Source organism: Pezoporus occidentalis, unplaced genomic scaffold (genome assembly GCF_034315485.1).
Source record: "Pezoporus occidentalis ecotype Australia unplaced genomic scaffold, CSIRO_AGI_Poc_V1 ctg37, whole genome shotgun sequence".
Classification (NCBI taxonomy): Eukaryota; Metazoa; Chordata; class Aves; order Psittaciformes; family Psittacidae; genus Pezoporus; species Pezoporus occidentalis.
The window spans coordinates 4,241,087-4,257,172 of record NW_026915691.1 but is presented as its reverse complement, the minus strand read 5'-3'; the positions used below and the strand labels follow the sequence as shown (position 1 = coordinate 4,257,172).

Genomic DNA, 16,086 nt, shown 5'->3' with positions numbered 1-16,086 from the left:
GGACTGGGGCCAAGATTTCTTCTGTACCTGATGTACTCTTGTGTGAAGATAGCAGCAACTGGACAGTCTTTCCCTCCCATCTTTATTTTAAATAGAATTTGCTAATAAATATTCAGTATGTCAATTGCTTGTAGAACTTATAATGGCTGGTAGAAATAAGGAAGGGAGGGTGAGAGGCGTGTTTTACCCTAGGACCTGATCAGTTTGGGCAGTAAGTTATGTAGGAGAAAGGAAGATGTTATTACCTTCTATCAGAACTCTGCATTCTCAGGGGGGTGGACTGGAATAACCAGACCCTGAAAGGATAACGGATTCTCCTCAGAAATGAAATGCTGTTGGCAGGGGAGAAGATCCTGAGGATGGAGACTCCTCAGCTCCAGCCTCACCTGGCCTCTGATTGTGAGCAGGTCATTGACTCTTATGGCAAGGGGATATAAAACTGAATCTGGTTAATCATAACCTGAAAGATGGCTGCACTGAGGCAAAGGCCTCCTTACCTACATGGATGAGCACAGGTGCTGACCAAAAACCATGGTCCTCTCTAGTCCCTGTGCTGGCATTCGCAGTCTGACCAGCGCCAAAGCCTCAGATCTTTTTCATTCCTTGTGAGCAGACACATTTTTGTACATATGAATGTGCAAATACTTCTGATTGTGATACTAAGAAGCAGAATATCTCATTTTAAGGGAAGAAGCATCCTCATCTAGCTGTGGTGCCTCCCAGGCTAGCTTTGTATCTCTACATCTACGTTTTGCTGCACAGCCTAAGGTAGCTAGCTGGTAATGGTGGGCTGTCTCTCATCCCTGTCCCTACTGGGTTCTCCCAGGGTTAATTGATTTCCAACCAAGAATGAGATTCATTCTGTGGTTTTGGTTGGGTTTTGGCTGGTTTTCAGTGATGTTCTTTTTTTTGGGGGGGGGGGGGGTGGTGAGTTTAGTGTGGGTTTTTGTTCCTTAACTGCACGCTGCAAAATGTCCTGGCTGAGTTGTTTCCAAATACTGACATCTCTAGGGAAGGGGTTATAAATTGCTAATCTAAAGCCTGCAACAGGATAATTAACTAACCAGTTTGATGTAAATGGCTTAATGGGGCTTTACTAGCCCCTTTGAACTTAAAGTAGCACTAAAAAGTAAACTGTAAATACCTTCAAGGAAAGTACTGGCATGCTTGAATGTGGGGCTGCTTGGTTGTAAGGAGCAAGCCTGCTCCACTTGCCAGGAATTCAGTGGCCTGTGTGACAGCAAACATGTCAAGGGGGTGAGGGGGCCAACCAGGCACCCCTTGGGGAAGGTTCTGCAACTACCCTTGTTCGTCAGGAAGCACATACACCCTGATACATCAGGCTTTCAAACCTGCCCTGCCTGCTGTGGCAAATTTAAATCGCAACCTCACTGTAAATGCAACTGTAATGAATTTCATCAGGATTGAAGGAAAAAAACAAAAAGAACCAAACCCCTGAGGGGGAGGCAGCCACTAGAGTCCACCCTAATTTTCCTGGAGTTGTATTTGCATTAAGGTCTTTTGGCAAGTCCAGGCAGAAACACTTATTACACTGTGTTTCAGAAGACCTCGTTACCCACTGAATCTGCTGAGACAGTGTACTGCAGCCCTGCAGCAGATTCCAGTTTCTGATGCGCTTTGGGGACTTTTGGGAGAACTTTAATTTTTGCTGGGCTGTTATAAAATTCCAAGGGAGGGAGTCAACAACTACCAAGCATCTAGAAATGAAGATCATGGCAAAGTGGAAGCATCTCGTAGTTAGGCACTGATCTCGCTCCTGGCTATGCAAACTGGGGTGTTAGAGAGGAGAATTTCAGGCCCAAAAGCAGACAGGAGTATTTCCTTCTGTTCCTGCCCCTATGCAAGAGAAGCTCCTCCTGGTCCAAGTACTGCTCTGCTCCGCTCCATCCTCTCATCACACATGCACTATGCACTTTCAGCAATAATTCACAAGAACTTTCTTTTCTTCATCATTTCTCTGTCTCACCACCATCTTTCACCTATTGCCAGCAGCCTTCCTGGGTACTGGAGGATGTTTTGGAGTCTGAAGCACAGCCTTCAATTACTGCTGTGACCTCTGACACATGGGATTTGGCTTTACAGCCAGTTCTGCTGATGAGTGTTCCTGGTCCTTGGCTCTCTGCTGTACTACCTTGAGGACCATGAGGCTGTAACGCTGAGCCAGACCAGGGCTGATGCAGGAAGAGGGCAAGACCTAAGATTTTCAGTGGTGGCGCTGACTTGGACGGGCTAAACCAGATCATGATGCCTCATCATCTGTAATAATGGATCTGTTTCTCTTGGTGCTGGTTTGTTTGTTTGGCTTTATTCTCCCCAGCCAGGAAAATAATGTGCCACTGGCAGTGTTAATGCTATCTTAAAAAAACCCAACAACCAACCAAAACCACAAAAACCCATAAAAGCACTGAAGTCTGTTGTAGGGGGCAGTGATGCAGAACTGCTACATCTCATTTTAAGAACCATGTCTGACAGAAGAGTCAGTCCTGCACTCTTAATTGTCCAGGTGTCCATGGGCCCGTTGTATGCAAGAATCAAAATGCTCTCCTGTGGCCTTCAGAAGAGGTGATAACATGGCACTTCTCTGTCCTACATGTTGACTGAAGAAGTTGGCACCATGGCACTACCTGCTTGCTGCGTGTGGGTGGGAGCAGTGCAGGATTAATTTGGGGTTGATTGTGTTGGCAGGGATCTGCCAGCAGAGCTGGCCCAGCTGCCTGTGCTACTCTGTAGCTGCTAATCCTTTACTTTTATGAGCACTAACCTAGATCACATAGTTAAAGTTAAAAATGCATGTGCTATTAGAGAGAGACACTTACAGGGGAAGAGCTCTGTACACATGCCGTGTGGATGGCTGGAGACTTCCTTCAAGGAACGCCAGAACACCTTAGCGTGCCAGCTTTGATATCTTGGCATCTGACAGGGAAATGCAAATACTCAGTCTTAATCCATCATTCCCACACGCTGACATGTATCCAAGGGGAACTTCTGTGAATGTGTTGTTATTCCCATATAGTTTCAGCTGCTTCTTTGCTTCCCAGTACTACCCCATCATATGTCCAACTGAGTACAGTGTCTTTCTGGCCTTTTATGTCAGATCTCTTGGATTTCTCACGGGGAGGCAAAGGGGCATCAGCGTGCATGTCTTTATCAGTGATCTGGATGAGGGGATCAACCACACCCTCAGTACGTTTACAGAGGACACCAAGTTGGCTGGGAGTGTTGGTCTGCTGGAGAGCAGGAAGGCTCTGCAGAGGGATCTGGACAGCCTAGATCGATGGGCTGAGGCCAGCTGTGTGAGGTTCAACAAGGGTCCTGCACTGGGGTCAAACAACCCCATGCAATGCTACAGGCTTGGGGAAGAGTGGCTGGGAGGCTGCTCAGTGGAAAAGGACCTGGGGGTGTAAGTTGGCATCTGGCTGAGCATGAGCCAGCGTGTGCCCTGCTGGACAAGGTGGCCGATGGCACTGTGGCTTGAATCAGAAATAGTGTGGCCAGCAGGACTAGGGAGGTCATCATCCCCCTGTACTTGGCACTGGTGAGGCTGCACCTCGAACACTGTGTTCAGTTCTGGGCCCCTCACTACAAGACAGACATTGAGGTGCTGGAGACTGTCCAAAGAACTGCAATGAACTGGTGAAGGGTCTGGAGAACAAGACCTATGAGGAATGGATGAGGTAATTGAGGTTGTTTAAAGTGGAGAAAAGGAGGCTCAGGGGGTCCTCATTGCTCTCTAGAAGTACCTGAAAGGAGGCTGTAGCAAGGTGGATGTTGGTTTCTTCTGCCAAGTGAAAAACGATAGGACAAGAGTAAATGGGCTCAAGTTGTGCCACAGGAGGTTTAGACTGGATATTAGGGAAATATTCTTCACCAGAAGGGTTCTCAAGCATTGGAACAGGCTGCCCAGGAAAGTGGGTGGACTGCCATCCCTGGAGGTATTTACGAGATGTGTGGATGTGGTATGTAGGTACCACATGGTTTAGTGGTGCACTTGGCAGTGCTGGGTTAACAGCTGGACAATGATCTTAAAGAGTCTTTTCCAACCTAAATGGTTCTGTGATTCTATGTGCAGTAGAAGAACAAACCCCGTGTTTGGAGGGGGTGGGTTGGTTTTATGAGGCTTTTCTCTTTCTAATCCCTCCCTCAACAAACCCTTCTGCAGATTTTTAGATTCCTCACTAAGTCCTTTAAATAATAAGATCAGTTGAAAACCAAATGAGGAAAAAAGCTTTTTCACACTTCCCAGGAAAACAAAAATGAAGTTAAAGAAAAAAATGGGTTGTAACAACCCAACCATCCTTCCTTTCACACGAGAGATGGCCAGAGTCGGGACTTTGCCCTGGAGTTCTGGCGTAATTTACATTATCTTCTAACAACCATACTTTTGGTTTTTATAATGAAAAAATTTCTCTCAGTGACCCAGTGTCTCTCAGGGACCAGTTCCTTGTGGGGGAAAGAAGTAATAGCTGCAAGATGGCAAAGCGGTATTTATTTTCTCAGTAATTTCACTATTTGTTATGAATAACTGTCTCTAAAAAACCAACCACAGTAACTCCCCTTCCAATACACCTTTTGTTTTGAAACACACCAAACCTGACACCAATATTTGACTTGCTGGCTCAAGAATAACAGGGAAAATGTGAGCAGTAAACCCTGGCCCAGCACTCTCAAAGGCTCCTGCTAGAGAAGGAGCAAATTACATGTAGCAGTGTGTCCTGACCTTTCCTCTGCTTTTAGAAACATGAAAAATTTCATCATTGCTTTTTCTGCTTATTGCAAATAATAGAAAGTTGTGTGAAAATTAGAACATAATGAAGACAAATTATGGAGTGGTGTCTGCTGCAGGTCTTGGGTGTGTTTGCTGAATTGCCTCCTGCTTAGGGAGCAGCTGGAAAATCCAAGTCCTCTCCCAGCTTGTCAAAACCAACTTTTTCAAAGGTCGCAGTAGCTGTGCCAAAACCCCTTGCCCATTTGTAAGCAAACACATACTACTGGGGCTATCTCTGCCTGGGCCAGCACTCTCACATGCAGCTGGCTGTATTAAATCAATTTGATGAATTACTAGATACTTCTAAAATTTTCTATGGGCAGGTTCCTGCTATTTCTTGCCTGCACAAGATTAAATGGGCTTTTACATTACATACCGTGTTGTAAGACTTTAATTGCCTGGAATGGATCTGTGTGTGCAATGACTGGTTCTGGAAGGGTCTGGGGATTTGGGATTATTGTCAGGCTTCCTACACTGAGGTAGCAGAGAAAGGACGGTGTGAAAGCCATGTTAGCATCCACAGTGGTGGATACCTTATGATAAGAAGGGTGCCACCTATGCCACTTACTCAGATTATTTATTTACTGTTGTTTGATGTCTAGATTTTGGGATGGTTTTCCTGCTGTTAAAACATATTGAGTGAGGTGCCTGCCAAGAAAAAGCCTGGTGAATGGAAAAGACTAACCCTAAATGGACTGACTTGATGGGTCAGAGAAAGCTGGATGGCATCAGAACATCCCTGTGGCTGATGAGGCATATCTCTTGTTGGGTTCATGAGCCTCAGAATGTGTGTGTTTTGGAGCACCTGCACTGTGGCATGACAGAACTACAATTTATTCAGTCTTTTTCTGTGACAGAATTGCATATGTCTAAATAATGTACAGCCAAGGGCCAGGTTCCGAAAGCAGCTTGATACCAGCTACAGGTGTTTGGGAATGCACAGTGCCAAGAGAGAGGTTTTAGTCCAAACATATTCTCACTAAACACACTTTTGCATCTTCTGAGAGTCTCTTTGTGCTGTGATATTAGTGGGTGGTATATATTTATATTGTATATATATATATTAATTGCTGGAAGTGGTAGCGACGTTTTCCTTCCAGTCCAAGGTGTACTATCAGTGTTTGTTGTGGTTGCTAGCAGTAGTTTGTACATTTATTATTCCTTTGGCCAAGCTCTGATCCTGTTTCTGTAGCTATAAAATAACTGAGTTGTCTCCTCTGTGCAAAGGAGGTTTCAGTCTCTCTGGCTGTTCTGGTTTCTCTGTTTTGGTTCCGTTTGGGTTTTTTGGTTTTGATGTAACCACCTTCCTTGCCGAGAGGGGAGAGCTCTATGGGAAGTGATCCAGAAAACTTCTAAATAGCTTTTTAGCGTGTGGGGGGAGTTAACTCTTGCTCAAGCTTTTAAATATGTGAATTCTCACCTGAGCCTATGTAACCTGCCAGCCAAGCCTAAATCTTGCAGGAGGTGCAGCCACAGTGTTCTCGGAGCTCTCTGGCACAGACACCTGGTACACCTGTGTCTCCTGCTAGTTTCAGTGCTGTCACAACTTCACCCCTCATGCCTGTTTCTCTGGTAACTCCAGTTTTTCCCAAGGTTATCTTCTATAAATAGAATCTGCTCCAGCTTTTCACTCCCCCACACCCATCTTGAGGAGAATAATTACCAATGAGATGGTTTTAATAGTGCTTAAAGGAGGGTGATCTATTCTGCTGTGCTCTTTGAGGCTTTTTTCTGACAGGAACTAAATGCTCAAACTGCTTTAGCAATTTCCTTAGGTGACAAATGTAAAGTGAGTAGCTTCTGAAATACTTTGAGTATTTCAACACTTGATAAGCCCTGGGTTATCTGAAGAATAAAATTGTAATTGTTCTGGCATGCAAAGATCGCTATTTTCATAGTCATTTCCTTAATCATCATTCGGTTGGTGGAGGTGACTGTGGTATCTACTGTTCATCTGTCGAGAAACCTAAACTGTGTTCAACCCAGGCTAGCAGAGATGCTTTGGATGGTGAACTATCTGCCAGCACATGATACACCAGCCAAAAGACACAAACATTTAGAGCATTCATAAACCAGAAACATTACTCAAAAAATGGAAAAAAAAAAAAAAAGAAGTGAGAGCATGTAAGGGTTTGAGATGATGATGTTGACTTTACTGTCCTATAAACTATGCCTGCAGCAGCTAAGAGCTTAATGTCACATAAACCAAGAGAAATGAAAGAGAAGCTGTATCTACAGGCTACATGATGCAACCGGTGAGCAACTACTCAGCAGGGTGCTCTGTGTACATTAAGTGCCTACAGATAGAAATGCTGTGTAAAGGAATCACTGCTGGCACACTGACACATGCTGGCAAATTAGACTGTACTTGGTGGAGGGATAAGAATCTACTACAGCTCTTTAAAATCACCCCTGTCGTGATCACCTCATGATAAAAAAATTAGTTTCTCCAGTGTAAATAAAAGTGTAGCACATTTCCCAAAGAATCTTTTGAAGTAAAACCAGATTGGTGTGTAAGAGTAAACCAAGTGGGAACAACCTGTCAACCTACAGTGTTACCAGACGGGGCTCAGAATGAAATGGGAATGGCAGCACCTTTTCAGGTTTTACAGCCACCCTTTTGACAGTTATTTATTACTGCTAATATTGTGCTTTGTAAATTTATGCAGTGCTTTATGAAGTAAGACATGTTTCCTATTTTAAAGGTTTTATAATCTTGTGGGCTGATAAGGGGCTCAGATTATCCCTTGGATGTTCATAAATAGCATTAGCACTGAGAGTTTTATTAGTGCTGGGTCCTTTCAAGCCTGTGGCTCTTTCTTTTTAACGACGCTTTCCTAGTCAAGTACCCAAATCAGGATTTCAACACCTTGATCTTCCAGGCTGGAAAAGTCTGGGCATTCTTTTGTTCTGCTTGTAGGGAAAGAGCAAAACCCAAGCAGAGTCCCAGAGTTGTTGCTCTGCATGGATTTAATCCACTGCCGTTGCTTGCCTCTCTCTTGAGACTACAAATCTGGGTTTTGGGTGATGGCAGCAGAGGGCAAGCTTGGGAGGCGTGTGTGTTTTAAATAAACAAACAATGGAACAGCAACTTCAACAAACTGTGAGTGGTGCTAATTTGTTATAGGGCTGTCTTGCCTTCTGGCAGTGTTGATTTAGGAGAGGCTGAGCAGACTGGAACGGATGCGGGAGCCGCTGGTTCTTTTGCTCTGGGGTGTGTATATGGTTCAGTCGAAAATGCTTCGAGGGGTCCGGTCCTGAGGAGCTTTCAGATTACAGGGTAAAGCACATGCATAGGCTGCCAATCTCCTTTTCAAAACCAAATCTTGGACAGAAGTACCTTCCCCTCTGCCTTGCTTGTCTGCTTCCGCTTTTTTTTAAATGGAGAGATGCTTTAAGTCTTGATTCATGACAAGAACCTACAGTTTGTGTGTTTTGAGGACTGCCAGAAAATCCTTGACAATGATAGTGTCTAGGGAAGGGAAGGAGGAAGATCCTGTGCTTTGGATTACGGCAAAGTTTTCAACACCCCGTGGCCCTGGTGGGCTGCAATCCCCAAAGCTGAGAACCTGACAGAGGGGCTGGCCGAATGCACAAAGTATCTGCAGCCCCAGACCACTCTTGTGCAGTGCTGCAGGATACAGATGGCAGGATGGGAGCCTTGCTGGGAAGAGGTGGATTTCAGAAGTGTAGCATGACCTCCTTGCAGCCTGTGAGCTGAGTTTAAAGAAAGTCTGAATTCTCAAGTGAAGATGACAGAGGAATAAAACAGTCAAAATGAGGAGTCATTGCTGAGGAGAGGCAGCCAAGGAAACAACGAACTTTGAAAACGAGTATACCCTGTTTTCCCCTTAGGTTATCTTCAGGTCAGATAGATTTGGATGCAATGCCCAGCACAGTTTGCAAACCTTTGAGTCTGTTAGGCCTTGTGCTTCATCAAGCAATAGTGGCTTTCTGGCATCTTCTCATTTGCCAGGCTCAGAGATGCAGAAATGCTTTTTGGTGGTTGCAAAGAACCAAATCTATGAAAGTTGAGTGGTCAGTTATGCATCCGATTTGGAGGGATGTTTGGCAGGCAGCAGAGTCTTGATACTGCCAGGACCAACTCTTAAACAGGAGTTTGCTTGAAAGACTTTACTGAAGTGAAGCTTAGACACAAAGATTTCTCTGGGAAGTAGAGGGCTGAGTACAGGATCACGTTCTTGGGGAGAAAAAAAGTGGATAAAGTGCAAAAGGTGCTGTATTTAAGGCATTGTTTATTTATATTAAGAACTGTTTCTGCTGCATCCATAGGTACAAAATGAGATAAAGAAGTGAGACTTGGCATTGTAGAAAAAAACGAGACAGCAGGGTTTGTTCCTGTCCTTACTGGTATCTGGCATGTGGTGAGAGATGACATTTTGGTCCAAGGCTGGTACTACCCATGTCCATGACCTGGAGGGTCAGAATGTTCCTTTTTCTCTGCTATGCCGTATGCTCTTGCCCTAGAGGAATGCTCAGCATGAAGCTGCCATCCTGTGCCCTCGCTGCCAACTGTGCCTACCATACCGGACAGGGCCCAGGCTTTTAGGACCAGAAGCATCTTGTCACTCCATGTAATTCATAGAGTTGCTGATTCTGCCTAACACTCTCTAGGATTAGCTGGGAGGTAGCAACAATACTTTAGTCATGTTCTAAATTCTTGCATTGTAAAGGGAGAATTCTGTACATCAAGGTTCAAAGGTACCAGGGAAACTGAGGAATTTTGCATACCAAAGGAGCCTTAACTGGTGGATGGGCGGAGGGTATCCTTCCTCCTGTGTGGGCTGAGCTACTCCACTGAATATGTGGGTATTTTAGTGCAATAAGGAGTCATTAGATTAGCATGGGACATCAGAACTGCTTTTCCTATTTGCAATTCAGGTACAGTTGGAACTGAGCTTGCTCAGTTGTTGCAGGGCTGCGGAAGAGCCTAACATCTATTGCTGCTCATTAGTTTCTGAGGCTTTATTTGTTTTGTGCCACTGCTGTGTTCCTGAGATCAGCTGTGCTCTGTAGATACGCAGGAATTTTTAGCGCCTGGCTCTGCCTGACAAGACCTGCAATGTCCATGCCTCTCCTCTTCTCCTCCCACTGAAGGGTTTGGGTAGTCATAGGTTCCTTCATATCAGCAGTAAAAATAAACGTACAATATACAAGGGTTCTGTTTAGGAATTGGCAGGAAGCTTCATTTTTGACTGCAGTGTGATGTTCTAACAGTAGGAAACGCTTTTGTTTTAAGCAGTTCTCTGCTAATCTCTGCCCTAGAGGGGAAATAAAACTATGGAGAAGAGCTTCTTACTTCACAGGAGCAAGAAGCCAACTGCTGTAATCTTGAGTGTAAATCTGCATTTGAGCTGCTGTTGAAGAAATACCTTTATGTAGCATTCAGCCTTTCCTAAACAGAGCATTGCTGGTACTGCTGACTGTTTTGCGGTCCCGATGCTGGCAGATGCAGCCAGTAGTATGCTGCTTGCATGCATTCTAGAGTGTGTGATCTCTTGGGGAGGGGGGAGCTCCAAATCCCTGGGGCTCTGGCCCTGATGTTTAAAGCTGCATGCTATCTAAACGTGTTTGGTCTGTTCATGCTGGCAGTTGCCCGTTCAGACTGGTTCAGCAAATGCTCTTGGCTCAGCATAGCCCAGGTCAGTAAGCAAACACTTGCTTACATTTCACTTCTTCATTGTATTGACAAGATTTAAAAATCTTCAGTCTATAGCAGTCAAAACAGGGCAATCTGAATACAAAAGACCTATTAGTTCAGTGTGAAAAGGATTTAGTTACAGAACTGTGGGGATAAGAATGCAGGTGGGAATGATGGGAACACTGTCCTGGGCTTGAGCCCAGCAAATGTCCAGGATGAATGAAGAACTATCTCCTTAGATTCAGCGTCCTTTTTACAAAGACACTTTCTATTTCCCAGGCCAGTGTCCTCCTTTATGTTCTCTCTCGTCCAGCTACATTAATTACTGTAAATCTTTTTCATTTCGCCTCTTACCTTTTAAGGTTGAAATAATAATCAATATTCTTTTAACATTTTAAATGTAAGATTTCTGTCTCTAACAGCACAGCTAGAGACATGCAGCCATCAATGTAACAAGAGCTATGCTGAAGTTTCACTTCACTATGAAGGTCTAAAACCCTATTTTAAATCCCTGCGAGGCTGCAGGCTTGTTTCTGTTCTGCTTTTTGTGTTGTGGGTTTGTTGTCTTATTTTTTTTCCCCGTTGGGGCAGCATCACCACCTGTAGAGAGGGACCAGTCCTTAGCATCTACCCTGAGACTGCCTGGAGCTGATTACAGGAGCTCTGGGGAAAGGAGGGATAGGCACTGCAGAGGATACACTCAGGTTATCAAGCCTAGGGTATCTGTGGGATGTGCTTTTCCCTGACATGGAAAAGATGTTGTTGCTGTTTCCTTTGGGCAGGGAAGGGTGAAATTACAGATCTTGAGTTTTGCGACTCTCATACCACCTGCATTTCCCCATGAATCAACTTGATCTCCAGTCTCCAAGAACCTACATTGAATTAGCAGTGAAGCATCATTATAAATAGAAGATACACACTGTTTTCTTTTCTCGTCTTGCCCTGCAGATGTAACAAAAGCCTGTCTCAATGCCATAACATCTCTAGAAGAACAGGATTCCAAAGGCTTGGGAAGGGGGACTGGAAAATTGGGACAACAGAGATGATCAGTATTGAAGTGTTCCTTCCATTGCGTGGGGAATGAGACCGTGAAGCTCTGGTGCCAGGGCTTTCTTGTAGAGGCATTTCTAAATGGTGATATTTAGTTGCCTGAATTTCCAGGCAGAAGGAAGCTGATGTAGACATCCTGGGATCTGGTGTTCTTGGATACACATGGACTGGTCCCCCTGAAGCTCAGTGCCATTGGGAGCCCTGACTGGAGGTGGCCACAGTCATCAAGAAACTTGCAGAGGCTTTCTGCTGTGTTTCTGTCACAGTTCAGCAGTGCTGGGGAGCTGGGTGGAGGGGAGGTTGTTCTGGTAGTTACATATATAAGGCAGGTGGCCGTTTTAAAATGTACCTTTCAATTTTGATTGCAGTTTTTTAATTGCATTTAACAGCGTCCCTGCTGGTTCTCCATTCTGCATCCGTGCAGCCACGTTCTATTGATGGCCTGTTGTGATTTCAATGGAACATCATGGGATGTACCTGGCACGTCGGGCAGCACTGGATGGAGGTGCCTTTAGCCCAATGTACCTGGCATGGTAAGCGGCAACCAAGTGGTTAATCTGCATTCTACTGCTCATAGTCTCAGCTTGTATAGCAAGGTGTTCCTGCTTTGCTGCAGCCTTGCACTGACTAGAAATCACTTGCTCTCCTGATGTTAGTGCTTTCGTGCACACAGGGCCCTTACCCTTTTCACCCATGGAGATTCCCCTTCTCTGGGCAGTTTGCCATGCAGTAGGGAACGGCCTAGCCATGTTAGGCTCTCCTTGTTATTCTAGGACAGGAAAGAGAAGGGACTGGGAAATCATCTGACTCTTCTCTCCTTTTTGGGCCAGGAGCTGGTAGCAGTAGAGCATGTATTGCCCACGTACCTAATGTCCAAACGCTGCTGCACAGAGGTACCCAAAAGGTGCTTGTGTCCATAAGCAAGGCCATACTGTTTCTGCAGGAGTCCTGCTAGAGCTGCTTCAGGGAGCTGGGAGGGAAGTTCTGCCTGGCACTACTTGGAATGTAACAAACTAAACAATGGCCACTCTTAAGTTTGCTGATGTGGTATCCTCTGTGAAAAGATCCTCCATTCTCCTTCTTTCCATGTCCAAACCTGCCACATCAGCTGCACATCCTGCTCTGTCCTGCATGTCACTTCCTCTCCCTTCCCCAGCTCTGCAGACCTCTCCCCGAGTAACTTGACACATTGGTCTTACCTATTTTGAAGTGAGTTATTCCGGTGAGAAGAACAAGGGTGCTGCATCCTGTTTGCTGCTTGAGCCCACACCACAGAGCTTTTGCTGCTCCACTGCCAATGATGAAAATGCATGCTCTTGCCTCTGTTTCCGAGTTCTGCTGTCTGCCTGCTCACAGGGGATGGGGATAGGGAACCGTTTGGGCTAACACAGTCCCTGCATTCCTCCCCATGTCTCTGCTGCTCTGGAATGTGAATACCTTTAAAAGGCATGGGCTAATGACTGGACTACTGCAGCTCCTGGGGGGAAGCCCACTTCACTGATACATTGCAGAGTCCTGGAAATAGGTTCTGTTGGGATGTGGGGAGAGAAAGATCAGATGAGCCAGAGAGCAACAGGAAAGCTCTCTTCCCAGTGGGGTCCTCAAGTGCAGCGAAGAAGTTAGCTCATCTGAAACTGAAGAGTGCAGAAGTCACCTGTTTCAAGTTTCACCCAGGTCCCATAGCAATTGGACACAGCATTTTTAATGTCGGAAGTAAACCGGTGGGAAAGAGCAATGCAGGAAACAATTGATTTAATTTTGTCTTGTTCTTCCCCACACTCACTGCTGCAGTGTCTGCTCAGCACAGCACAACTGCTTGGGAAGGTGGAGAAATAAGTAAGCAGGCCACTATCTTGCCCTAGGTATATTATAACATGCACAGTAGGCTAATGCTTTAACAGCATCTAATGTGATACATCACATCTAATCTGTTTGTTGGTTTTTATCTGCAGTACTGTTAGTTCACTGTTCAGGTGCTCGGTGTCTAATCTTCTCATCCATCCACAAATCCTCTACGTGAAATGAGTGATTCCTTAGATCTGTTTTTGATTGATTCTTTGCTTCACTGGTGTTGCTTCTTAAAAGGTAAACAATATTCATATGCTGCAATCTATAACTCAGAGATGAAATCAAGTGGCATCTCCTGCCAGAGGTTGCTAAGATAACATATTTAGCATTCACTCAGCAATTCCTTTTAGGAAAAGATTTAGTGATATTAAAGAAAATCAGATCTGCAGTGAATATGTAGATTTTTGCTATTTAAAAGGGTGAAGGGACTCCTGTCTCCTGTACTTTGGCAATGTAATATTCTGTGATGTCCAGAGTCTTTGTGGAAATTGAGAGAAAATGAAGTTTTTCCTGCTTTGTAGTGAGAGCAGCTCAGTTCCTGGAGCTGTCTGTGTGTTCTGCACAATCTTCATGCCCACAGGATCCCAGTGTGCCCCAGGCTGGGCACAGCGGCTGTCAGTTACCCACCTCCTTGGGCAATAAGCTTATGAAGATGCTGTCAGCTCTTAGCTTGCAAAGCTTTGTCTGATGTGTGGCATCTGCTTGCAGCATTACTGTATTCTGTGATTTGTGCCCTGTATTTTTCATGTCTTTGCATGTGCTGTGTGTCTCAGTGTCATGGATATGGTTGAGGTAGTGGGAGCCTCAGTCTTGCCTCATTCCCTACTTGCAGAAGAATATTTGCTCTGAAATCTGTCTTGAATGCCTAGGAAGCAGTCTGAATCTGAAAACCAGGCCATCTCTAATGCTATTTGTCCAAAGCCTTCTGTGATCGTGTTTTAAATGCCAAGGAGTAAAATTCTGCACACCAAATTCAATGATAAAAAAGACTTGGCCCCAGCGAGACATCTACGTACTCTTGGGCTTTGGTTTTTTTACTGGAAATGCATCTGAGCCTTTCCTAAGGCAGGGCTCCCCTGAAGCAGGAATATGGTTTTTCCTGTCTTTTTGAAGAGAACAGAAAAGGAAGGGTTCTTACAAATGACACTGAGATACAACAAATACAAACCACTGTGATTTTTCAGGGCTTTGGGGAGCTTTTGTTGTCATTACTGGTGGTGGTGATGTTATCCAAATGCTGAGGGTTTGTTAAGGGCCAGCTGCAAACTGATAGATAGCAAGGCCTTTGCAAGGCTGTATCTGCCATTTGTTTGAGAAGATCTGCTAACTTTTATCCTGGACTTAACCTTGTAGTTGTGTCTGGTCCCATGCTTCCAGCTAGAAGTGAGATTTTAGGAATGCCTTAGATTAAGGAATAATGCCTGTTTCTCTTTTGCTGACAAGTTTTCCAACACCCCTCTTCCTCCACCTCTGAAATGCATTAAAGAAGGGTTTGTAACTGGTCAGCTCTGGAAAATACTTGGAATGAATTTAGTTTTGTCCAGGACTGCACAAGACACACAAGCCAGGTTGATGCTGTAAAGCTTCTGTCGGTCAGTCAGAGGTGTGTTCTCTGACCACGCTGCTGCCCTGGGCAAAGCCCTCAGTGGGCAATTCTGGCAAAATTTTAAACATGGGGCTGGAAACTTGGCTGAAGGTTTTGCTGCCTTTTCCCATCCCATTTATTTTGTTGGGATTGCTAAATCCATGATAGACTTCAGCTGGCAAATGCAAATTTGACAGGCAGTGTTACAGTGCTTAAACCTGACCACTGCTTTTAAAATCTACTAAAGGTAATAACTGACCTCACACTTACATGCTACTGAACATGAATACTTCTGTACAATTTGACGTGTGAGATAAATAGAGGCAATTTAAACAACTTGTACCATGCTAATTTTTATGCGGCAGAACGTACTGAGGTTTAATAATCTTATTTTCCTCATGAAGGTCACTAAAAAGCAGACTTAAAATTCTACCCCTGTTTCCAGGGCTTTCCCTACAGGCTTATTACCTGTTCTCAATATCATTTAAGGCAGAAAGAAAGAAAAAAGAAATGAAAATGTAACCATATTTTCTATTAGTAGCTGCAGCAAGTCTTTACTATTTGCAAAGACTTAGACAAGTACATACACAGAGGTTTCTAGACCTCTGCTTCAAGTACCACATGAATGGGAAATAAGCTCGCTTTTACTTCAGTAACACACTTTTCTTTTTTTATTAGTCTGTTTAGGAAAAAATATTGGCTGTGCTGTTTCCTTTCCTTTACCATATTTGTACTTTATGGAGCACATAAAAATCATATCCAGGGATTTTGTGTGTTATATGCATGGAAAAGCCACCATTATGTTTGTAGTGAAAATAGCGTAGGAGTAGGCTGTCTCGTGCTATTCTCGAGCAGGATGCAGTTGTGTATATATAGATGCTGTGTTATGTTACAGGCCATGTTTTTGTCCTTCCTTATCAATATATCTTGGTGACCCAGAAGTAAGTGCTTTTACTGGCCTGGCTAGATAAAAGTGGGTATTTGGTGCCTCTGTGCTGTTGCTCCTTCCTCTTAATCAGCAATTCTGGAAGCAAGCCACTAGAACCAGACACATTGCCTGCGTGCTGCAACTCTGATGTAACTCATTACAGCAAAACTTGTTTTTAAAGTGCTCGGCACTGTTCGCTGGTGGTAATCCCTGTCTCTGTCATGTTT

General features: G+C 44.5%; 1 protein-coding gene and 1 long non-coding RNA gene across 4 annotated transcripts in view; one reads left to right on the top strand and one right to left on the bottom strand.

The window, feature by feature from the left end:
* Positions 1–16,086, bottom strand: part of LOC134170220 (uncharacterized) — a 218,793-nt gene that overhangs the window by 99,492 nt on the left and 103,215 nt on the right. The gene's annotated exons all lie outside the window — the stretch shown is intronic.
* The window catches only part of HIC2 (HIC ZBTB transcriptional repressor 2), a 52,717-nt gene that overhangs the window by 27,754 nt on the left and 8,877 nt on the right, over positions 1–16,086 (top strand). The window contains exon 3 of the mRNA XM_062631436.1: positions 11,888–12,031. The gene's annotated coding sequence lies outside the window, so the exon portion shown is untranslated. The remainder of the gene's footprint in view (positions 1–11,887; positions 12,032–16,086) is intronic.